This window comes from Podarcis tiliguerta (genome assembly GCF_965153285.1).
Source record: "Podarcis tiliguerta genome assembly, chromosome: 9".
NCBI lineage: Eukaryota > Metazoa > Chordata > Lepidosauria > Squamata > Lacertidae > Podarcis > Podarcis tiliguerta.
The window spans coordinates 40,149,297-40,175,471 of record NC_139542.1 but is presented as its reverse complement, the minus strand read 5'-3'; the positions used below and the strand labels follow the sequence as shown (position 1 = coordinate 40,175,471).

Here is a 26,175-nt window from a genome sequence, read left to right as displayed (position 1 = left end):
TGAAATTCGAAAAGATTCTGAAAGTCCTCTTCAAAGTATTGCTGGGAATTAGTAACTTGAATTCTTTTTTTAAAAAACTGTTTCCATCCTTTTGCATCTGTTCAAACAGCTGTGGATGTGGTGAGTCGGAAAGGGTGAGGCAAGTCATCAGCCGCCCCTCTGAAGAACAAAGACAAGCTGCCTTGCTAGGATGTGGTTCTGTTAAAAGGTAGTTGTCATCTTCCCACTGGCATGAGATTTGAGGAATCCAAAGTCACCCTGAAGCCAGATTTCCTGTGTCACAGAGCTCAGGTCTAAAATCAGTACTTACTACTGAGTCACTAGGCTGGTATATGTATGTGAGCAAAACAATCATTTGGGTCTGGCTCATAATTACTTACATTGCTTAAGGAACAGGAAGGTAGGGTACCCTAAATTTCTCCAGTCCACAGAGTCATGGCTGTGTTACCTAACAGGCACGGAGCAGTGCAAAGCTTCACCAACTTCATCTCTAGGAATGCAACATAAGAAGAGGCCTGCTAGATCAGACCAAAGGAGCATCTATTCCGGCATTCTATTTTCACTGCCTGTGAGAAACCCACAAGAAGCACATGGGAGTGACAGCATCAGAAGCCTAAGTAGCTTCTGATACTGGAGACAATATTTTGGCCAGCCCTTCATTATGCAAGTACATAAATCAATTTCAGCAGACTGAAGAATGGGTAAAACAACATGTCCATAACACCAATGGCTTCAAGTTACAAGAAAGGAGATTCCAACTAAACATACAGAAAACAACTTTCTGACAGTCAGAGCATCTGTCAGGGATGCTTTAGATGAGATTCCTGCATTGCAGGCGGTTAGATTAGATGACCCTTGGGGTCCCTTGGAACGCTACAGTTTTATAATTCTATTAAATACCATAAAGAAATACAAAATAATCACCAGTTACTGTCTCATCTAGAGGAGAAAGCATGCTAAACAACAGAACAGGATTGTTGCATAAATGAGTCTTCAAGAGACATCTGAAGGTTAACAGTGAGGATACCTGCTGAATCTCTGCTGGAAGAATGTTCCACAACACCAGATCAGTTACATGAAATGCCTTCTTTGAGGCTGTACACACAAGTCACCCAGTTCATCCGTTTGTAACAGGCAGCTGACCCTGGCACTAGAAACCTAGACAGATTTGCTGGCAACCCTACCAAATCTGCTTTCTAAAAAACTCGGCTCTATAATTGGTAAAAAATAAAAAATAAAAAGGTAAAGGGCCCCTGGATGGTTAAGTCCTCTCAAAGGCAACTATGGGGTGTGCTGAGGGCTTGTCCACAGAGAGCTTTCCGAATCATGTGGCCAGCATGACTAAACCACTTCTGGTGCAATAGAACACCATGACAGAAACCAGAAGGCACGCAAACGTTGTTTACCTTTCCGCCACAGCAGTACCTATTTATCTACTTGCACTGGTATGCTTTCAAACTGCTAGGTTGACAGAAGCTGGGACAGAGCAACGGGAGCTCACCCGGTTGCAAGGATTCGAACCACTGAACTTGCAATCGGCAAGCCCAAGAGGCTCAGTGGTTTAGACCACAGTGCCACCCACGTAATAATAATAATAATAATAATAATAATAATAATAATAATTTATTCCCCACACATCTGGCTGGGTTTCCCCACCCACTTTGGGTGGCTCCCAATCGAATATTTAAAACACAATACAGCACTATGTATTTCTATAATTGAAATATATCTATTTGGCTTAGTGATTGATTGCTTTTTGATGGCAATGCTCCTTTGTCTAGGCAACTATATGACCAGATGCATATTTATACAGTTTGTATAATGGCTAGAATGGCAGGTTTTAAATACATAATTAATTATTATACTCCAGTGCTGAAATGGTCCATTAACTTTATTTTTTATATTTTGCATAAGAGAACTGTTGGTTCTAGTTTCTGTCCCCCCCCCTTTGGGATTTCTTTCTAAGCCAGCTAACAAAGAACTTAGCAACCAGAAGGTTTTTTGCTTTCTTAGTGTCTGGAATCCAGTAAGGAATTGCATGGCTTTGGAATACCTTTTGGGGGGGAGGGCATCCTTCCACAGTTCATGGATAAGCCTATAAATGGCTTCCAGTCATAATGGCTGTATCAGCTTGGTTGGGTTCTTAAATCTGGGTGGGTGGGGGGTCTTTTTCATGGTCCCACTGCTGGGGAAGACACATAGGGGCATCTCTGTAGTGGATGGCTCTATGGAGGACTTAAAACTGATAATGGAATCATAGAATTGTAGAGTTGGGAGGGTCATCAAGTCCAACCGCCTGCAATGTAGGAATCTCAGCTAAAGCATCCATGACAGGTGGCCATCCAGCCTCTGCTTAAAAACCTCCAAGGAAGGAAAGTCCCCCACCTCCCGAGGGAAACTGTTCCACTATCAAAGTTCTTCCTGATGTTTAGTCAGAATCTCCTTTCTAGGAACCTAAATTCATTGGTTTGGATCCTATCCTCTGGAGCTGGAGAAAACAAGCTTGATCCATCTTCCATGTGACAGCCCTTGAGATATTTGAAGTTGGCTATCATATCTCTCAGTTTCCTATTTTCCAGGCTAAACATCCCCAGCTCCTTCAACCCCTGTGCACCACTTAGATGTTATTGGATGGTATATAACTATTAATAAATAAATGTAAAATTAATTTTGAAAGGTCTTGCCCATCCCCATCAGTGGTGGTGGGGTATTCTGATCATTACAAATAGGCTTTAGAAGTTTGCTGCCATGATGTTCCTAGTCATACATTATTTGGAAGGGCTCATTGCTATCCTTTCTCTTCCTTTCTTTTTTCCATTCTTTGGCCTGCCCTCCTGTTCTCTGATGTCCTGAGGATGGACACTTGCCAAGTCGTTCCTTCCAAACACATTAGTTTGTATCATTCATCATGCAACATGCCACAAAGCTGATAGCCCAAGTATGAAAGGCAAACAATGTCAGGGTGTTCACAGGGTAGAAACTACACTTCTTAAAACGAATCCATGTTCTTTTTTAACCCTCTCAAAAGCAGTACGTTTGTTGCCATAGTAATGCTTCCTAATCTGTCCAAAATGTATTCTTAGGATGACACCCAGTGGCCAGGTCAATTAACAACACTACATTTTCTTTAGTTCATTCTTTTCTTGCTGCCAATAATTGTATATATGTAGAGATATGTCAGACCTTCCAGATAAAATTCCACTTCAACTATCAGCCAGCATCAAGTTTTCTCTGAAATGCTGAAGACTCTATTTTCTCTAGATTCTTTTTTTTAGAAAAGAGACTGAGCTTGATTATATTTAAGAAAAAACAAATCACAAGAAAATTCACACACACACAAACACAATATTCTAACCAAATGCATGCAGAAAATAATCTTGCTAGTTCTTCTACAAAAGCAAGCATGCTGCAGCAGCAGTGCACTAAGCTATGTCGAGGAAGACTCCTTCTACACCACCAGCAGCAGACAAGTGAAAACAAGCAGTCATTTTTAATTTGATGCTGTTAAAGGGTTTGCATGGCTTCCACCCATTTCTATCCTCCTACATTTTCATGGTCAAATTTTTGGGGGTGGCATAATTAGGAAGGTAAGAATAATTCCGCACTTACATTATTGTAGACTATGGCATCATTTTGATGGAAGAAAGCACAATGCTACAGTTTAAAAATAGAGCCTTGTAATATTCCTTGCGTTATTCTAGCAGATCTAGGTGACTGCATGTTCAGTGAGAGGAGCATTCTGTCTTATTACTTACAGAGCCCTCTCCTCTCACCTTTGCCATGGACATGGCAAGAGTAGTGAGATTTTACTGAAAGGATCTACTCCCAGCTTACATTTTGTGGAAGATAAGCATGGGGCTTCTGTGTATAAATAGCTGCGCTCTCCCATACTGTTCCACATAAATTCTTCACCATCAGCTTATGCAGAAGACCCATTCTCACTTTCCACCATATGCACGGAGTTTGAGAGCAGGGCTAGCATATAAAATCTCTCTCCTTCTCCACTCACTGCATGAGTAGCACTGCCAAGAAACCCATCCATATAAGAAGGGAATCCCTCAATTGCAGCTTCTACCTCAATAGTCTGCACTTCTTGTTACCCAACGATTACCTTAATTATGAGAATCTAAAGTGCTACTCTCTTTTAGGGTCCCCAAAGGTAGAGGACAGATTCCAGGTTGTGGTGTGGAGGCACATGAGGTCACCATCTTGTTGAAACTAAGCAGGTCTGGGTCTGGTCATTATTTGGATGAGTGACACCCTGGGAACCATATGTATACTACCTTGGTCTCTGGTGGAAGAATGGCACTATATACATATAATAAAAGAAACACATGCACTCTGATCATTTTTAATCACTTGACAGCATGGTTGCATAGGTAGTGTTTCTGTTTTGTGGAACATGTGTCGCAAGTGAATTTCTGAAAAGGGAGGGAGGTGGAGAAAATCCTTAAGGAGGAAAGTGTGTGTCCTTTAGAATTTCCCTGCATTTTATTGCAGCTTTCTTCTTGGAAACCAAGATAGATTTCATTGTAAAGGAATCAATGTCAACCTTCTCTCTGTATTGATTTCCAAAGGTTAAGTCTGAATGACAAGATTAATTTTAAACTTACTGAATGTAGCAAAGAAGAGTCTCAACTCCATCATCTCTCTCCCTCTTCTGGTTGGCTTGGGCTACAATTTGGATTTATATTTTTTTAAGAGCTTTGTAATTGGTCTCTTACCGCTTTTCCCCTTCAGCATCCATATGCAGATCAGTATCTTCATATTTATTGATCCCAGTTTTATTGTTTCCATCTTCAATGGAGTTCTGGGCAGTAGACATGGGTCACCCAGCCACCATTTAAGCTTCACACTATCAACAGTCCTTTGGAGTAAGTTCAGCATAAAGTGAATCCTTGGTCCAGGACCACACATTAAGCTTCAGAGGTATGAACCCAGATTTTTCCAGTCCAATACTGACATTCTGTCTACTGCCCCTACCTATGCTGGTCCAATACAATTTGCTGCCTGAAGCAGAACCCAAACTACACTGTTTCCTGCCTGTACTGTTGGCTATACCCCGCAGCACAAGGCAGGCCCTGTACTAGGGTCAGAGGTTGATGTGAACCTCTCTAGTTTGCACTTTCTGAAACAATATGTGACTCCAAATGAAGCCATCCTTCAAAATTCACACTTCTCTGAATTTTGCGTAGCAGTTCTTCAACCAAATAATCTGCACACAAATTTGTACATTAGGAGAAAGTGTAAAATGCATACATTTATGGGAAATAGCATATAAAAAGCATAGAATATGGCGAAATTGCTTGCAAAGATGTGTATATTCGAGGGAAAATTGCACAAACATGCCAGCAAATTTTCATGATGAGTTTTGAAATAAATAAATCATAAACTAATTCTCCTTACCCTGTCCCACACACGTTTCATAGAGGAGTCACTTGCATATCAACTTTCTATATGCCCCAAACTAGTACAGTGTAGTAAGTAACAGCAGATCTAACTTCAGCTTTGAATTATTATTATTATTATTGAATTTATATTCCACCCTATACCCAGAGGTCTCAGGGTGGTTCACAGAACAAAATCAAAATATGAAACCACAAAATATATAATCAAAATAAAAACAACAACCCAATACCCCAAAATCCACATTTTAAAAGGGCATAGGATGTCAATCAAATTAACCAAAGGCCTGGTTAAAAAGGAACGTTTTTGCCTGGTGCCTAAAGGTGTATAATGAAGGTGCCAGGCAAACTTCCCTGGGGAGAGCATTCCACAGATGCGGAGCCACTGCAGAGAAGGCTCGTTCTCATGTTGCCACCCTCCGGACCTCTAGAGGAGGAGGCACACAAAGGAGGATTTCAGAAGATGATATCAGGGTCCGAGTAGGTTCATATGGAAAGAGGTGGTCCTTGAGGTATTGCAGTCCTGAGCTGTTTAAGTCTTTATAGGTCAAAACCAGTACTTTGGATTGGGCCTGGAAACCAATTGGTAGCCAGTGCAGTCAAACAAGGATCGGTGTAATACTCTCAAACTGTCTTGCTCTGGTGAGCAACCTGGCCGTTGAATTCTGCACTAGCTGAAGTTTCCGAACCGTCTTCAGAGCCAAAAAAAGATGAAAAACAAAACTATAAAACAGGCACATAAAATAAAGACTGTCAACTTTATCAGAGCATCATAGTTCCATATTTGCCAGGCATGTGACAACTGTATATGTCATAAAGAAATGCCAAATAATTTTAAAAGTGTCTGGAGATTCTAGTCCTTGTCAAAATCTCAAATTCTGTGTGACATTCTACATTATAGCTTTATTCCAGGGTGATTGTTTTTTGTGAATAAGGAAAGCTATCTCCAAGCACTCAAATCCATGTGTGGGAGAAAGTCTTTATGAAAACACAGAAAGGATGAAAAGGAATCTAAACGTCATCCAGACCAATACTCAATAACTTGAGGAGGAACTAACCATTTCTAGTTTATTAGCTGATTTCACCCATCTGCTTAAGTGTGACAAGAAGGAAGATGATGCTCCCCGAAATCTTCATACAGATGTTATACAGGCTTGGGGGTAGAATATAAGCTTGTGGCATCCTACAGCTTAACAACCAGGGTGCCAAGGCATAATCAACCATTGACACCCTCTGCAACTGACCTCACAGGTAGAAGCGGAATTTCTGTAATACATTGTGTCTCCTCCCCCTCCCATCTTATGGAACTGGTCCATCTTTTATATTATCAAAACTGCTGAGCCGTTGTGTTTTACACACACACACACACACACACACACACACACACAAACATTTAAAAGACTGTCCTCTTTCTCTTGTGAAATGATAAAAGTGTGTGTGTGTGTGTGTGTGTGTGTGTGTGTGTGTGATGAATGGCCTAAAAAGGAACATACAAATGTGATGAGAATATAGAGAAAGAAAGAAATTGGTTGGTAAGCCTTCTAAATGATTTCTCCATAAGTATTCAAAGAACTACTTAACCTGGTGCTCAGGTCAGCTGAGAGAGAGAGGGAGAGAGACTGTCTACATAAAAAGAAAAAATACATACAAATGGTTTATTGAATAAAATGAATTAGTTCATTCATAGATCTTGAACTTCAAACCTTTGGCTAGTAGACAAATCCTGTAATGCTTTGCCAACTATAGAATACAACTTAAAATAGGAGAGAATTCCCTGTATTTTAAACTCACACTTGCTCTTTAACTCACCCCCTTCCTGTAACCTTTTTATGTCAATTTCTTTTTCAGTATTTTACAAGGATCTGTGCATGAATGATGCTCCTGATTTGCAATTAGAGACAAGCCAAACTCCAAGGAAACCAATTAAGGAAAGAATATGCTGCACAATGTATTATAACGCATTATGAAAGACAGAATTTTCTACTAAGAATACAGAAGTCATTGGTGGCAGAGTAAAATGTGCAGCTTAGCAGCAAAATATCTCTAATTAGCGGTTCTGAAAGTTTAGTACAATGCCCTGTTTCAACACCTAGCTTTTTACTGCAAAAATGCAGTGTACGATTTAAAAGAATTCTTAGAATGGATGCTATAATTACAATATCCAGTTTTTTTGCCAAGAATGTAAGGTCCCACATATTCATCAGTTGTCTTGCTGACAATTTCATTTCCCAGAAAGTGGAAAAAGTAACAAGGGAATCATCTCTCTTGGGCCTGAGAGGAGGAGGAACTAGATGACTGGGACCCTTGGGGGGAAGTGATCCTGTCCTCTTGGGTTTCATGATACAGAGGCAAGGGAGAGCTGAATGTAGTTGGACCATAGCTGTCAACTGTCCCTTATTTGGTAGGAAACTCCCTTATCCCAGCGCCGTGCCCCGCTGCTGTCCCTTATTGATGATGTCCCTTAAATTTCCCGGGTTTCAAAGGAAGCAGCTCCTCTCCCTCGCTCCCTGCAGTCCTGAGATAAATAGGTAATTGAAGTAATTCTCAACTGTATGAAGATTGCACATGTCCACCTGTTTTGTGAAATTGATCATTTAGCTCCTGAATTTTTTCAAGATCCTACAACATGAGATAGGATTTGGAAGTATGGTCACTGAATATTTCCCTGCTGTGTACATCATAACCGTTTAAAGAGATGCATCCAAGAACTAGTAAGATATTGGTGTTCTCTAGACAGTCTATGGCCCAGCATTTTGATTCTGGAGAGCAAAAATATGCAGCTGAAATATGCTTAGGAGATGCTACCTATACAATGAGTATTTCTCATAGATAAATATTTGAGTTTAAAGAGCTACTTGAAAATCAATAGCCACGTTAGCACCTCTTTTAACAGCAGTTGTTTGTATTCCCTAATTTTCCTTAACTAGCAATTGTGCATCATGACACATATTTTTATGTAATAAAAGAACACAAAGTAGGAATACAGACATTTTAGCTGATCCATATAAACTTGGGTGCTAAACAGACTAACAGCTTGATCCTCTGCAAGTGCTCTTAGGCTTGTTGATTTCCATTAAGTGTAGCCACTCTGCACAGAATTCCTATGTACAAGTCACCATAAACTATATACGTACAGGATAACTTCTAAAAATGTGTGATGGGAAGAGAATTTACTGTTCCACAATAATTTTATTCCCCAAATCAAAGTCCCCTTTTCTTTTCTCAGACTTGGAAATATTCCCCATGTACTTAACAATTCATTTTTGACAGCCTTTATTTTCATTTTTTGCCCTCTAGAGTACAGAAGCACATTGTTCTGAATTCCTCTTTCACCTTTTTCATCACTCAGATCTTTCGCAGACATATATTTAACATGTTTTTGTATCATACTGTATGCACCAAAGGGCTTTAAACTTTAAAGGCATGCCAAGGGAAAGTTACAGTGTGAACATTGTTAAGTTTCTCCACATCCAGACAGCATGCTAGAATAACAGGCTGCAACCTTAGCTACTGTACGTAAGCCACTGCAGAAAGAGACTTTTAAAAAACATGTTTTCACCTTGTCTTCATTTTCTAGACAGCCAATCACATAGCACTCCTTAGAGCCTGGATCTTTATAGGAAACACATGGGGAAGCCAAAATCATAGTATGATTAAGCATTCGGCTGCAACGCCATCTTAAATTCAACCCAACTCTACCAGTATTGAGCAGGGGGAAATAGCATGGAAGTAAACATATCTGCCCTGGTATTGTTATTGAGCAACATCCAAACATTTCATTACATTGAAGGTCAAATATTTCCCCAAGCTATTATAATGCTGCCCTGAATTTTGAAATTGTGTTTATTGCATTATTTTTTTTGCCAGTATATCCGCTGAGCACATCAAAACTTAGCTACTGAATTCTGTGCATAAATGAAATAACAGACTGATACACAAGGCACAAAGAAGGGTATTTTCTTCTTTCATCTCAGTGTCTGTATGAGGTTGATCCAAATCTAGTGATAACTCTCCGTTTGGGGACAATAAGGGAAAAGGGCAAATGTGATACTGGAAGACCTGTTAGCAACATTATAGGCATCTAAAAAAATGATATCTATCTAAAAAATGATAAACCAAACAAAAATGGATACCAGCAGACCTAATCTGAGGGATATGAAGAATTAGGATCCAGCATATTGTGTGGTTAAAGTAGGGTTAGGAAACTGGATTCTTAGGCAGTCAGACTAGGAGTGGGATCACCCAAGTTCAAATCCTTCAAACAAGGAAAAAATGGGGCAGTGAGGAGAATGTACACAGTCCTGAGGGTCTTGGAGGGAAGGGAGTGCAGAAATACAGGGTACCTCGGGTTACAAACACCTCGGGTTACAGACTCTGCTAACCTGGAAGTAGTACTTCGGGTTAAGAAATTTACCTCAAGATGAGAACAGAAATTGTGCGTCGGTGGTGCGGTGGCAGCAGGAGGCCCCATTAGCTAAACTGGTACCTCACGTTAAGAATGGTTTCAGGTTAAGAACGGACCTCCAGAATGAATTAAGTTCGTAACCAGAGGTACCACTGTATAACTAATCATTTCATCACTGTTTTTATTATCATGTGTGAGCACACTTCCTTTACATATCAGGTGGGGCCACAAATATTTGTACTGCCTAATGCCCATTATTGCTTGTTACAGGACTGCATTAATTTCACTTAGTGGAACTAGTGGCAGGTATTAAACCTGTTCTGGAAGCTACGACAAAACTGATGTCCATTTTCATTTTCCCTGGACTCACAGCTTTGTATCAATACATGGATAAATTTATTTATTTATCAGTTGATTTCATCTATAGCCCACCTTTTCCTCCAAAGAGCTCAAATGGAATAAATGGTCCTTCCCCAGGTACTTTTATGCTCACAAAAACCCTGGGAGTATGGTCAGGCTAAAGATAGTAACTTGCCCAAGAGCAACCTATGAGCTCCCTAGCTGAGTGGGAATTTGAATTTGGATCTCTCCCAATGCTAGTGTGGCATTCTAACCACTGTGCCATATGGATGAAGTTCTTTGTCACCTTTCTTGTTTCCTGCCTCCACTTTCTAACTCTTGTTGATATTAATGTTTGCAGTTTATATAGTGCTTTAAAAAAGTCTACCTAGCCATTTGCAATGACAATATAATTAAATCTATGTTCTATAGTCAAAATTGGAGAATAAAAATAGTACAAAAAATGAAATCATACATCTCATTTAGTGTCTGGATTGCTCACTGGGGCAATGATATCTATAAAATATAATTATTTATTGGGGAGCTCATCACATTCCTTCTCTGTAGCTTTTGGCTTTCTCATCCAAATGGGTCCTAAAGGACCTTTCAAAGCCCTGTTCATTATCCTTAGATTTTCTTCATTGTGATATATGTATCCAAGTGCTGAAAAATATAGAGAGACTGAAGGGGGGGGGATTCTCAAAGTACTACAGAATGATCCAATAAGATTGCTTGCTAGTATCGTTAGCACATAAAATTGGGGTGGGGGTGGGGAATTCATACAACACATAATTACCTGAATTCATTCCCACACAATGGTGAGCTCTGCCAGCCTTAAAAGATGAATTAGTTAAACTCATGAAAGATGTCTATAATTGGCTATTAGACATGAAAGCTAAAAATATCCATTTATATTGTTATTCATATGCTAACATAATTTTTATTAATTGAATTATAGGGCTGCAGCTCTGTATTATACATACCTGAAAATAACAGCCATTGAACTGAACAGAGCTTACATTGAAGTTGATATGTATAGTATTGCATTGTAGGAGATCACAAATAAGAGGGGATGCCATCCTTCCCTTCGCCTCAGGCAGCAAAATGTCTTGGGCTGCCCCTGTGAATGGGGTGGAATATGGATTCACAGTCTTACTGATCTATTCTTGCACCTGAGACCAGCAATGGAGGAAGCCGCTCGGGCGCCTGGGGCGGTGTGTCCAGGGGAGGGGCAAGCCTCCCATAGGGGTGGGGTGCACTGCGGGGCCTCTGGAGTCTGGCTGCCTCCTCCCACTTAGCCGCCCTACAACTGGGGGGGGGGGAGACATCAAGCAGACTGTTTGGGCAGCACAGAGCCTGCGCTCGCCCAAGCCACCACGTCTCTTCCAGGAGAGACGCCTGGCTTGGGCACGCTACAGGCCCTGTGGTGAGTGCTGCCTGGTATTTTGTCACCCCCCTCAGTGGTGACACCTGGGACAGACCGCACCCACCACACCCCCCTTCCTCCACCCCTGCCGGGGACACCATGGCACATAACACTTTCTACCACCTCAAGGTAGTGCACCAGCTGTGGCCCCTTCAGGATAGCCTGACCACATCCATTCACTGCTGAACTCTAAACGAGGCTGCAGTAATGAATTGAAGACTGCTTGGGAGATGCAAGTTAGTTCAAAATAGAACAACCCGGCTTCTCACTGGGACCAGACATAAATAACTCTGTTGTGACCACTCACTAGCTCCTACTTCATTTCTACACACAAGGCTTGGGATCTGTGCAACAAAATACATTTTCCCACGTCAGTCTGCACACTTTGGTTATCTAGGACATCTATTTTCAGAATCCCCATGGTGTCTACAGTAAGGCAGCTTGGGAATGGACCCTCTTAGCTGCAATGCCTCTGCCACTTGGGCGGGCGGTAGCAGTAGATAGTAAAACATTTTCAAATTGCTTTTTGAGGTGCATTGTATGGCACAACTACTATTGGCTGTTCAAGATATGTCCTAATTCTACAGTAATACAGAAAAGCCACAAAGAAGAGGCTAAGGGAAGAGCATCCATCCATCATAACTGCAGTTCCCATGTGAATAAACCTCACCCTCCTTTGTTGCTTCTTCAGGCTTTGGATAACTTAAGAGAAATTTCAAAGGCGTATTTGTACAAGTATTTCATATAGAAACTTTACATTTGCTTTCTTCAGTTCCAAGACACAGTGTTCACAGATGTTGCAAAGCTTTTGGCTGGTTGTTCTGTATCTCAAATTAAACGTGCTATGGATGAAAAATAAGGTCTGGTCCAACAAGCAAAAAACACAAGTAACTTCATTTGTGCAGAGTAGGAAGACTTCTCTTTGGGTTTTAATTTGATTTAATTTGTTTTTTGCTTTTGCTATTCTAAAGATTTATTAGTTTTCTTTAAAAAGGAGAAGAAAAGTTTGTTATGTTGTAAGGGATACAACAAAGCCCCATAAGAGGAATAATAATAATAATAATAATAATAATAATAACAACAACAACAACATCAACAATTTTAAGCAGAAATAGCTTCTGTGTAGGGAAAAGCATATTGACTATATACAGATCATAATGTTTCACAATTGGAGGCATATCTGTTTAGCCCTGTGCTAGCCCTGGACCTGAAGGTGGAGCATGTGGGTGAATCTGGATGGGAGTGTCCAGCTTTGTGGATCCTTATCCACAGAGTGTTTCTTTCCATTTCTGTTATTTACCTTAAGTTTACTTGGCCATCACAGTTGGTGATAGATAGGAAGGATAGAATCCCAGGGAGCAGCTGAAGCAGGGAAAGAGGGAGGCCAAGAAGCAGAGACTGGTAAAGAGTCACGAGTCTCTCCTCCTCCTGCCACGACAAGCTCCCCTCCTCACTTGTCTCCCAGAACCAGTAGACACATGAAAAGGGTGGAGGATAGATTGACTGTGCACAGACACAGTCTCTGATTGCTTGGTAAAAAAAAAAAAAAAAAAACTGTGGAGAGGAGGAGACCTAGGCTGCTATACAGAGGCAGGGACCTGCAGTTTCAGCAACCGCTTCATGGGGAAAATATCTGCTGGGGATGAGTTGTTGTGCTCATTAGGCCTGACACTCTGACAAGTCTGTGAAGAGGGTGTTTTAGCTAATAAAGAGATAACTCCAACTTGCATGGTGTGGTTTACTACCAGCTCACTCCTGAAGTGGTATATGTAGAGTTGAAGTGGTGGGTATGGAGACAATGTGACAGGAGATCCTAGGGATCCGCTGTGTGGTTAACTTGCACATGAATGCCATACCTAAGATTGAGATGGTTCTTACATCCCATCAACTGCTGTACTGAAGTCGGGTTGGGGTTCTAATTTGAATGAGATAAATACCTTTTCCAGGTGACCCATGCCAGTATTCTAACACCACAGCCGGCAAAGCAAAGCAACACAATACTAACAACAGTGAATGACAATTGACTGAAGTGTTTTCCCCTTGCCTGCTGCAAGGATTTATAATTCTTATGTGTCAGCATCTGTGTACAATGTACTAAATCCAAACGGAACGTGTAGTCCATAAAATGCTTGGCAGCTTTCAAAGTATTCCACCAGTACGGGGAAACACTTTATTAGAGGTTTACACTTCTGTACTTGGCATGCGTTTCTTGCAGTTCTGTGAATCTGCTTTATTCAGAATGAAGTTTCCATGCTAGAATGCTGGTTACTGTGTAGGTGAAATTAAAACTCAAAATTCCATGGATATCCAGACTTGAAAAATCAGAAATGCATTGTTCCTTGCTTTCTGCCTTCCTTCCCTTCTTTGACCTTAGGTGCAATCAGCAAAAATGAGTGTTAACATTTTTCCAGACTGTACCATCTCAGACAGCAGGGTGGGTCCATATATGAGTGATCTGACATTAAAAAAGAACAAAACGGCATCTCAGAACATAGAAATCAACTGGTCTATGAGCAGGCCATGCTAAATCCTCCTTGTAAGTTTTTTTTTATGATAAGCTATCCTTCCCCATAAGGGACACGGGCGGCACTGTGGGTTAAACCACAGAGCCTCGGGCTTGCTGATCAGAAGGTCGGCGGTTCAAATCCCCATGACAGGTTGAGCTCCCATTGCTCAATCCTTGCTCCTGCCAACCTGGCAGTTCGAAAGCACGTCAAAGTGCAAGTAGATAAATAGGTACCGCTCTGACGGGAAAGTAAAGGGTGTTTCCGTGTGCTGCTCTGGTTTGCGAGAAGCGGCTTAGTCATGCTGGGCACATGACCCGGAAGCTGTACGCCGGCTCCCTTGGCCAATAAAGCGAGATGAGTGCTGCAACCCCAGACTTTACGTTTTTACCAATCCTTCCCCACCTCCTCCCACCCACCCACACATGCCTCTCTGGAGGTCCAGGTAACCCTCTTGGGTAGTTTGAGGTGGGGTATGGATGGAAGGATCTTGCGCAAGCAGCAGATGGAATCTATTTTTTTCTCCCCCAGATCTAAGCATCTCAAATGTGAGTGCTTCAGTTGGAGGCCACACAAGAAAAATATTATTATCTTGAAAATAAAAGTTCTAGCGCTTTTTTGTTTTAAATTTCTGGAAAAGTTGCCAGGTTTGTTTGGGGTTTTTTTAAATTCTTTTCAAGAACAGACTAATCTACTTTTCCTGAAATAAATGAGAAATCCAGTTTGAAAAGAATTTTTTTGTAAGGTTGAACACATTTGGATTTATTAAACATTTTGTAAAGCTTATTAAAATCTCCTTATCTTGGGTTGCAGAGCAAACCAGCTCCCTTTGTTACTTAATTGCCGTAGATATCAATAAAGGAGCACACTAGGTATCACAGGCTGTGAGAATGAGTGATTAGGTTAGTCTAGGTCAGTGCTCCTTATCCTTTAGAATCTGACATTCCAGGGTTGCTTTTTCAAGAGCTGTTCTCTCTGTCCCGGCTATTGTTGTATTTTAATAATTATTGCATGATAAGCTGCTCTTCAATAGAGCTCAGCTGCGTGTTCAAATGAAATGAAAATGATAGTGGCATCGTAGTTAAATGGAGCAGAACACACACTGTAATAACACACCCACATTGTGTGTGTGTGTGTGTGTGTGTGTGTGTGTGTGTTATTACAGTATGTGCTCTGCTCCATATATATGTACACACACTTTCTAGTAGTTTTGACTCTAGAAACCTTCCAATTTTTATTGCAATGCCTTCACAAGAGGGACTGGATTCTGTAGTTCTCAGAGTGTTGGATATGGACGTGGGCCTCCTGAGTTCAAATTCAGCTGCGAGGTATACTAATAACATCAGCAAATCACTCTGTCTAACCAACTTCACTGGTTTGTTGTGAAGCTTAGCTGCTGCTTCAAAGCCTTTGGAGAAATGTTGGGATTGTGCCCCTACTGCAGAGCAGGGCAGGCGGGCAAGAGCAAGAACTACACATAGACTGAAGTGAGATTCAAAATGGCTATGATGTTTATAGGACATGGTTTGGTATGAGATGCAGGATGGATCCAGATGCCAGACACCCTGGTTGCTGACCAATTTCACCATTCAGTCATCGTTTTCGGGAAAAGATAGAGGAGATAGCAGGAATCCCAAGCTTAACTGAGAACCAGTATCATGGCCAACTTGCGTGTGCGGCAGATATGCCAACCCCAGAACAGTACTGGGCCATGAAGCACCACCCCCAGATCACAGAATCAAGGGACCATCAGGATCATCTAGTCCTTGAAGGAGATCTTCCAAGGGGACCCCACCCCTGCTTCCTCCTGCTATGGATTCAATCCAATGCCTCCAGAGCCTTCAGTGAGAAGCTGTGATGGGAATATATAACTATAAAATTAAGTGGAAGGTAAAATCCTGTACAACTGAAGACAGTCTTGAATGCCAGATGAAAACCTTCCTAGAGCCATCAACTAGTGACTAACCTCTGACCCTATCAAGGTACGTATATGCTTGTCTTATTACAAACAACAACAACAACCCTGGAACCTGATGGTGGAAGATGGCTAAGAAATCTTTTAAATCAAGTGGGTGAGGAAGTCAGTGATGGCTATGCCATGTGACTGTTCCAGGCATCTCCCTTAAAGCCTGGAAGCAAACCAGAGGGAAGAAGTTCTCTCTGTAGTTCTCACCAAGTCACCTGCTCTCTACCAGGCCCCAGGCTTCAGCTTGGGCAAGTGGTGAGCAACTTTAGTGCACCACCAGCTGCACAAAGGAAAGATGTCATCGCTCTCTTCCTATTCCCCAGGTGACAAGAACAATGACGCCCCCATCTCCCCAGTCAGTGAACTCCAAGGGCTGCTAATCTATCACTTAAGACCTCACTGTTTTGTAACTTTGAGACATAACTGCTGCAATGTTGTTGAATGAATTTGTCATTAGACATGATGTGATTTAGCATGATGAAGACTGCGGCATCTGTTTAGGATGTATGTATCATAATTCATCTTCCTTTAAGATTTACCGAGAACAGTTTGTATGTATGAGCTATGAACACTGGGGCAAAGAGATATGTTGTTGGGTTTTGCTCTAAGCTTTGGCGTCCTTTTTTCTGGAAGTCTGGAAGATACATTAAACATTTTTTAAAGAATATTTAAGCAAGCATTTAGTGTGTGTATAGTTATTTTATTATTCCATGGCTTGTTTCAACCTTCTGTGCCAAGCTAATATTAGAAGAGAACACTTAGAGTTTGATCCTAACTGTGTTTACTGGGAAGTAAGTTCAATTGATTTCAACCAGATTTGTTGCCAACAGGATTTGCTGCCTAGGATTGAAGCCAGAGGATAATAATATTGTGGCAGAACATGAACTGATCAACAAATGTGATTTGTGACTTCAAAACATTTGCAAGCTCTCTTTGAGTCAGAGCAACATTGCATTTAGAATAATAAATTAAAGACTCCATTGAACATGCACTGCTTTTTTGGACAAGAACGTTGTGTGGGTTTTTGGTGATGGTCAAAGAAGGAGCCCAATAAAAATTGAGAACAAGGAATGTAATTAGTGTGGTTGAAACTGTTGAGGTAAGTAATATTCTCCTCCAAAGCAGGGAGATCTGTGCATAATAGCAGTGAAATGTTTCATGAGTAAATGTAATTCATCCATTACCAGACTCTTGCTGTTTTCATATTGGTAATGATACTATATATTGTGATATTCATTATAACTACAGCGTTTACAAATCCTCTTCTCACAATAAATCATTTAGAAGTCATAAAATCCCCATGCCTTTTCTTATTTCTTTTGAAGGGCGATGTATTAATAATGTTTTCCCTTATGTAGGATAAAAGAGCAGACAATTTGGTTCTGTTTCCATTGTGCCCCCAAAATTTCATTCATTTTCCTTGCCCTGATCAGTATTCAGAACTGAAGCCATCTTCACTTTCCAAATTAGTTGAGCAGAAATATTAATCAGATCCACAGTGAAAACAGAACTTAAACTAACATGATTCCTTTCCCCCTTGTGTTTTAAGAAATGATTATTCGGGGGCGGGGCCGGGGGCGGTATGCTTCACTGAAGATATTTGAAACTGCATGATTATATTTACTTATTTGTACCTGTAATATGTGTATACCACCTTTCCAATAGCAAATCTGATCCCACAACAATAACAAACACTCCCACTAATCTAATCATGAGAAAACCCCCAGCAAGCATATATATGCTTGCTGGTGTTTTTCTCATGATTCAGTTCAATAAAAATCCAAAATAATTTATTTGCAATGGTGACTGAGCACAGCCCATTGCTACTTAAATAGAACTAAAAAAGATTAGTTTTGATCTCAAGCCAAGGAGAGCTATGTGTGGAATTCTGCATGACTGAGGGTTGCTACAATATCTTCAAGTTTGGGAAATGATCTATATTGCCTCTATTCCACGTCTCCTTTGTGCTGATACAACATCCCTTGACATTAAATAAAGCAAGCCCATCTCTTACTGCACACAGTTTCATATGTGCACGTTGGAGCCATTTGGCTGTCCTACTTGATATGAGTTTCCGCCTGTACACACACCCCTTACTTAAAATGCTCTGCTCCTGAGATTTTGTTCACTCTGAAATGTGTGGATCCTTTGAGAGCATTCCAAGTGTAGCTCAAAAAGGATCAAGTCCTTGCAAGCATTCACTTTAAATGCCTGCTATGTTTTTAACCACTTTCACTGTTGCTCTGAGGTATATTTCCCTTCCAACTTACCCAGGGTGCAAAGAAACTGTACCACTCTCTGGTAGAACATCGTCTCTTGTGAGAAACTAGTTTGGCGTCCTGGGTCTTATCAGCACTACATATGTGCAAAGCATCTTCTCTCATCAGGGATGAACTGGAGTAAGATTTAGTCCCCATCGCTGTTTCTGGGAAGAGAATATTACTACTACTACTACTCCACCCTTTCCCCTGATAGGGGCTCAAGGCAGCTTACAGATAAAATGGGAACAGCTAAAACATTTTTTTTGGGGGGGGATCATTAAAAAACAATGAAAACAATCAGAGTGGCAGGAAGGGGGAGCTCTAGTGCCTCCCCCTGTTGCCCCCCTCCCCCCGTTTGTGCCTGATGTTTTTACATTGGTATTGCAGAGGTAGTAATTCATGTCAGTTGCGTGGGGATAGATGCACAGACACAGCATTTCATATCCACATTTGTAGTGTGTGTAATGCAAGAATTTCCTTCAGTATTATTTATGGTTTCTAAAAATCTGCCTAGTTTCTGTCTTTTGCCTAGAAATCAACTATCTTTTGACAAGTTATCTGGAGTAAATATATTATTCTGAAAGGGCATTTTGTCAACTAGCTTGATAGATTTCTTCCATCCAGCCCCTAAAGGTATGTGTGCGAGAGTTTTATCTCCAACTTATTCTGTTGCAGAAAGAAAGAAAAAAGCCTTTGATATCAGTTGCTATGTAGAGATTATTTTTTTTAAAAAAAAGTCAAATAAATAAATAATTCAAAACTTTCCAAAAGAACTATGACCTGCTTTAAACATTCATTATTCTTTAAATACTCATTCATAGGTAGAATCCATGCTCTGCAAAAAAAAAAAAAAAAAGAGAGAGAGAATGATTGTTTATTCTTCCAGGGCACCACAACCTGCTTTTCCCATTCCTCCTTTGAACTGCTTTGAACACCATTTCCACTGGGCATGCCAACTTTTCACATTTTGTGAGCCAAGGCCTCCTGATTTCAAAGCCAGTTTGCATTAACATGGAAGTTCAATTTATATTTTATTCCTCAAGGATTATAATGATGAAATTGGACTCTGTTACATTAAGGCTTAAAAAACAATCCAATCCTGAGGTTTTGATCAATGATCACTGTTGGTTTCTGTGCTTATTTTCTTTAATCCTACATGAGTGCCAAAGCTTTTCCTCAATGAATTCAGAGATCCAGGGCTGAGAAAGTCCCTTTCATTTTATTTCCCCCAATTATCTACGTATCCAGATTCCGTAAATATATAGGCCCCCAATTCAGCTGTAGTCAAAGCCTTCCAGTAATGGATTGGATTTAGATGCATACGTACTCTTATTTTCATCAGTGCAATTCTCAATGAGCATCACAATGTGGATGCTAATGCCACTGAAATTGTAGCATGGAAACCTCCTTCTACCTGTGAATCTCCCTCAACAAGGTGTCCAAAGCTCTGCTGGGTGTTGTCATCATGCAAGTGTGACTTCATGCTAGCTGCATATGTCCATGCACGAAGCCCACAACCCATTATTATGCTGCTGCTATCCTTGGATGAAACAGGTTGTTCATGATTACTGGTCAGTCTAGCTCAGGACTGTCTACACTGCTAAGCAACAGTCTCCAGGATTTCAGACAAGGGTCTCCATCTGGTGGGTCTCCCTGGTGATGCCAGGGATGTAAACTGAGACCTTCTGCATGTGCTTTTCCATTGAGCTACAGCCTCTCCCTTGGGATGTCTATATATATAGCAAGGCAAAGGAGTGCCAAGATGTCTCTGGTCAACGCAGCAGGAAGATTGTCAGTCTGACTGGAAGAGGTCCTGATGGGACCTCAGAATCTAGCCCTGGTGCTAGCAAATTGCTCCAGTGAAGTACAGCGCCAGAGTCAGGTCTTACATAAAAAGCAGGCCCTGCAGACCTAGTAGGGATGCAACTCTTTCAAATAAGGAGTTTCTCCTTAAAGGGTTCATGCTTGGACTCAGCATCTTGGCACTTGGAGACCACATGCAGCATTAGTGAGCAGGGTAGCTGACAGGTTGGGGAAGCCAGACTCCTTCTCTTGGGGTTTGAGTCCAGAGGCACCATCTGCACATGTTCCTCTCCAAACCAGGCTGCTGATTTGAGTATGCTACATGGCTTCTTCATTTGTGCTCCTCCTCAGTGCCTGGGCCAGTTGCTGGCATCCAGACCAGTGTGCCTTCTCACTCATTGTTTCTGAGTCTCTTACTGAGTCTGTTACTGACTATGGTCATGCTACACTCCACGGAATATACAGTGGTACCTCGGGTTAAGAACTTAATTCGTTCTGGAGGTCTGTTCTTAACCTGAAACTATTCTTAACCTGAAGCACCACTTTAGCTAATGGGGCCTCCCGCTGCTGCCACGCTGCCGGAGCATGATTCCTGTTCTCATCCTGAAGCAAAGTTCTTAACCCAAGGTACTATTTCTGGGTTAGCGGAGTCTGTAACCTGAGGCGTCTGTTACCTGAAGCGTCTGTAACCCAAGGTACCACTTTACCAAGCTTAGTATGAACAGTGGCTGCCCATTGTCTTCAAATAGAAGAATTTCTTTGTATCCACACACGTGTAGTTTTGAGCAAAAAGCATCCTTTTGTATTCAAAATAGCCATATGAAATGTGAGATTTATTAGGTAAAGGTAAAGGTACCCCTGCCCGTACGGGCCAATCTTGCCAGACTCTAGGGTTGTGCGCTCATCTCACTCTATAGGCCGGGAGCCAGCGCTGTCTGCAGACACTTCCGGGTCACGTGGCCAGCGTGACAAGCTGCATCTGGCGAGCCAGCGCAGCACACGGAACGCCGTTTACCTTCCCACTGGTAAGCGGTCCCTATTTATCTACTTGCAGCCAGGGGTGCTTTCGAACTACTAGGTTGGCAGGCACTGGGACCGAATGACGGGAGCGCACCCCGCCGCGGGGATTCGATCCGCCGACCATGCGATCGGCAAGTCCTAGGTGCTGAGGTTTTACCCACAGCGCCTGCAAACTGGTGTTCCAAAACTCTGCTTCTTCTTTATTCTGAACTAAGTTAGCCATCTATACTTGCATAAGAGGAACCTTAAATGGGTTGTTTTGTAGCTTGCAAGGGGGTGATTTCCCTCTCTATAAAATTAATCCAACTGCAATTGTCACACTGAGTAGCAATAAATGTATAACATCACAGAGAAAAAACAAAAGTCGAAGGTATGGCTTCGACAACAGCAGGGATATTGAAAAAGTATAAAGATTAATTTTAACATTATTTTGGTGAACTTATAAACAATGGATTTGTGCTATTATATAATACCCAGATAACCTTCATTTTTAGTAGCAGTTGCTAGGATCCCATTCTGTTTCCTAGCAACATAAATTTAACCTACTTTCTAAATCCATGGCTCAAATGAATGGAAATCAGTATAAGTTTTGCACAGGGCAATCACGGCAGTCTCATCAGTACAAGAACACCTTGAAAACAACACATTGGAAGTATTGTCTGGAAATATTTCTTAAAACTTAATGGATATCTGAAATTGCATTTTACAAAAGAGAAATGAGCTTTCTACAATCACAGTGCCTTTCCTAGTGTTTTGGGCGTTGGATTAATTTATGACCCTGTACATCAATCATACAACCTAATTTCAGCTGTTGCTGAAAAGGCAAACACAAATGAAATTGAAAATGCAGAGGTTTGCAAGGATGCTACAGAGATAGCCATTGCTGTTATCTCTGGCAGTGCTGATCTCCTTTGGAGGAAGGGGAAGGGGAAGGAGATGTCTGCAAGGAACGCTGTTGCAGTCTGACAAGTGATTATCAGTGCTTTAAACAGACCCCCCCCCCCCGCAGCATCCCATTGTACATGTGGAGTCACCCTTGCTGGATCAGTGTGTAAAGCTTTTGCCATTTTCAGCCTTCCACAATAACGTAGAGAAAATGTTCAGAAGTGTGTTAAAGGCACTCTATGTTAAATATTAAACACCACAAAACCAAGGCATACTTTGAAGACATGCCAAAGATCAGCTTTTCTGTTAAGAAGAGAGCTTTCACTTTGTCAGAAGGAGGGAAGGGAATAGGTTTGTGATAGGAATAAGATTTACTAGCCAATCCAATACTGCTGTAAGAAATGAAACCTCACAGTTCAGATATAACTATATAAAAATGTGCATGCTTCCTGTTATTTTTAGAGTAGCACCACCTGGATTCATTGTCAATTTTTTAAAAAAGTCCTCACTCAATCCTATCCAATTATGTCAGCTGCATGAAGATGGGTTTGCCACTAAATCCTCCAAACTGTCATAAATCCATGTTAAGATAGTGTGGTGAAGTTAAAATGGCATCATCATGCTGTTACACCCTTGTAACCTTAAGATAGTCATGACTAACTGTTTTAATGGGTCTGCTCTATTATCTCTTCTTAGTCATTGTCTGGTGTACTGCTATGCCACAAAAAAAATTATGCTGGATTGCAAAAGGGGGGGAGAGATGGAGAACTGGGTAATGGCAGTGGAGGGAAGGAGTCAGAATCTGAATGCTGCATGGGGGCGGGGGAGGGGCAGCAAACAGGAAACAGCAGACTGCAGAAAGCAGGCATTCAAAAAGGACAGGAGCAGGCAGAGTGCTGAGGAGAGTGAAAAGCCAACCACAAACTGAAACACACCAAGGAAGGCTGAAGACACTGCAATGCAAAGTTAGGTCAGACTACAAAGCAGGACTAGCCAGGATGTCAGGGAAGTTATCCCAAGCTGGGCTCCAAAGTAGAAGGAGGGGCAAACATTGAAGGCACCTGTCAGGACTGCCTCAAGACATTTTGCCTGCCTGAAGTGAAGAACAAGATGGTTTTCTTGCCCCAGGCACACGCAGAAGCCAAGTTGACAGGTAGTTGAATCTTACTTCAGTACTAGTGAAAGGAAAGTGTCTTCCACTGCACTTGAGTGCAGTAGGCTACAGGGGGCATCAGGCAGGTCATATGGCATTCATGCTGTCTCATCATAGGGCTGTTCCTGGCACCTGTCATTCTTCTTTGGCTTAGAGCAACTCCAAGCTGGAGAAGAATCTCTCCCCCCACCCCCGCCAGGCATTTTGCTGCTTTGAGGCAAGTGACAAGATACTACTTCCTCCACATTCCATGTACGGAAGCCAACTGGGCAGGTGATAAAATCTTATTTTGAAACTGGTGATGGGATAGCATCCCCCTCTGAACCTGAGGTAGCAGACCAGAGTAGGGGGCCAAGGACAGGCAGAGAGGCAACAGAAGGGAATGGCATAGGCAGTGGTTCAAGAGGAACAGCCAGGGGCTGCTGTTATTGCCCCTCCAGTTTCTGCTGCCTGAGGCACTCTCCTCACCCTGCCTAATAACAAGATTGGCTCTGCACCTCCATCTTGTGAACTTTTTGTAGCATCCTCTGATGGTTAGCTTAATTAGAGAAAAAAATAAACCCAGTTCTATTTGGAAATGATCCTTAACAAATGTATGTGGTATGGTACTGAGGAAGCTGAATTTAAAACCGACCACTTAGGAGCTTGCTTCGAGAGAGGTGAATTTAGAATGGATATGTGGGCAACATGAGATGCTTAACCATTTCCCCACCCACCAACTTTCAGCTCCAAATCTCATCTCTTGTGGCCTGTGGATATTACCCCTGCAGGGTTCCACATGCATGTTTACAAGGACAAATCAGATAACTTTATGTGAACACCAAGAAATGTTTTTTTTCCCCCCCTTAAACATATTTAAAATAGGATTGCATATCCATTTAACCATTTTTGCAGGAGCCACTTAAATACATTGAAGAGCAGATTTCAGATGCTGAAAGTGAAAGATAACAGCCATGTTTGAGTCAAGATTATCCTTTGTGATACTCAAAGATTCTTATTTCCATGGCAACGCTTCCACCATTCTATTGAGATAACAGCCTTTACAGTCAGAATGAGCTTTTATGAAATGAAATCTGGAGAAGACTTGAGCATTAAAATATGAACACACAAGTAACAGAAACAAATGTACTTTAAGTAAACTGAAAGATAAAATTGCATTGTTGTTTTCATCCTTTCCTGTTACTCTTCTGTGAGGTTCATGATGCAGGCTTCAGAATGAATCTGTAGAACAGGAATGGGAAAGTTGTAGTTCAGCAGCATCTGAAGGGCCACAAATCCCATCATCCCTCACCATTGGGGGCTGATGGGAGTTAAACAATATCAGGAGGGCCGCAGGTTCCCCATCTCTGCTTTAAAGTCCAGCAGTGCCATGGTACAGCTTTAAAGAATCACATCATGCCACAATTTCAAGGCATTTTTGTCCTGGTTGTGGAACATATGGTGGATGGAACAGGAGCTACCACCATCACTGTCACTAGCTAAACAGTTGGCACAGTTATTGCTGCCTCTAGGGTCTACATGACAGGCAAGGACTTCCAGAAATAGCATCATGTGAAAATTACTGGCAAATATGTCTTGACAACACTATGTGGAATCTTTAAAGGCTGTGATTAGTGGTAGCATCAGTTTCATACCAGTATTTATGGTTGTACTATAGCAAGCTTCTCATTGTGCCTCATACCCTCCCAGACTGTTGCAAATAAATTCCTTCTCCATTTCATTTTGGGTCCCTTGTTATGCTATGTAATTCTTTGCCTGCTGGGGAACATTTTGTTCACTGCTGCTCTTCTGTTTTGTTTATATGATTGTTGTGCATGTGTACATATACGTGTGTGTGTGATTATGGCTTTGGAGGGGTGGTGCCAGGAATTTCTAGACCTTTCCAGACCTGTGATCTATTACATAAACTGTACGGAAAATATTTCCTAGAACACAGGTTGACCTTTTCATGCTTCCTCAAATCTCCTTCAACCAAGAAGGGCAGATTCATCCTGTTTGGGACAGAGTCATTTTCCCTCTGAAGGACCAGATTCGTAGTTTCAGAGTAATGCTGGCTTGTCACTGGAATCCCAACTGACCTGCGTCATGCTTTCTAAAAGTTTTCTAAAAGTTGCAATTTGACCTGGTCACAGATTAAAATGCAGCAAGGTGCTGCCTATGGGGCTGCCTTTGCAGACTTCCTGGGAATCTCCGTTAGTACAAAATCCAGCTCATAGCTTACTAACTTGTGCTGGCTATATATATTACAGGTCTCTAACGACAACACTGATTGCTGTCCATTTCCAGGCCCAGGTCAAAATGCTGGTGATTGCCTAAACATCTTTGGTTCTGGGTACCTGGAGGACTATATTCAATCACACAAGCCTATACAAACTTTGCAGCCATCCCTCCATATCGGTGCCACCACCAGCTGAAGTTAGATAGATGGTATTTTCAGTCATGCTATCTTGTCTGTGGACTAAATACCCTTCCCAGAAAATAAAACGCAGTGAAGATTTCTATCATTGCTACACTCTAGATAATGGTTTTACCAATGCTTGATACTACTGCCTACGTTTGGCTCTCTTGCAACATGCCTGTCATTTATTAATGACCAGGAAATCCAACTATGTCAGATAAGACCGGTAAAGTCTGAAAAAGAAAACTGAAGAAAATACCAGTTTATATCAGTGGCTGGGAACCACAGGAGGGGGGAATGCTTTTGTGCTCGAATTCTGCTTGCAGGTTCCCCACAGGCATCTGACTGACCAATGTAAGAACAGGTTGCTGGGCTGAATGGGCCATGGGCCTGATCCAGCAGGCTCTGCTTATATTCTTTAAACTGAGACAACTGTATAGCTGTAGAACAATCTCTACCCAAACCCAGACTTAAATGCATTCTCCCCCACTTACATTAATGATATGTTTTATAAAATGCTTTAGATCTGACACTGATATAAATTTTTCTAAGAAGCATTGACAGCAGCTATATTTCTTTACCTGCACAAATACAATTCATAAAGGTTTGT

The 26,175-nt window shown here is 41.5% G+C and overlaps 1 long non-coding RNA gene across 1 annotated transcript; it reads left to right on the top strand.

Moving 5' to 3' along the window:
• The first annotated feature begins 109 nt into the window (after window positions 1-109).
• LOC310685433 lies at window positions 110-7,549 on the top strand. The gene is made up of 2 exons (XR_014515250.1): window positions 110-208; window positions 7,254-7,549. It is a non-coding gene; the product is annotated as an uncharacterized lncRNA (long non-coding RNA).
• Window positions 7,550-26,175: the final 18,626 nt, after the last annotated feature.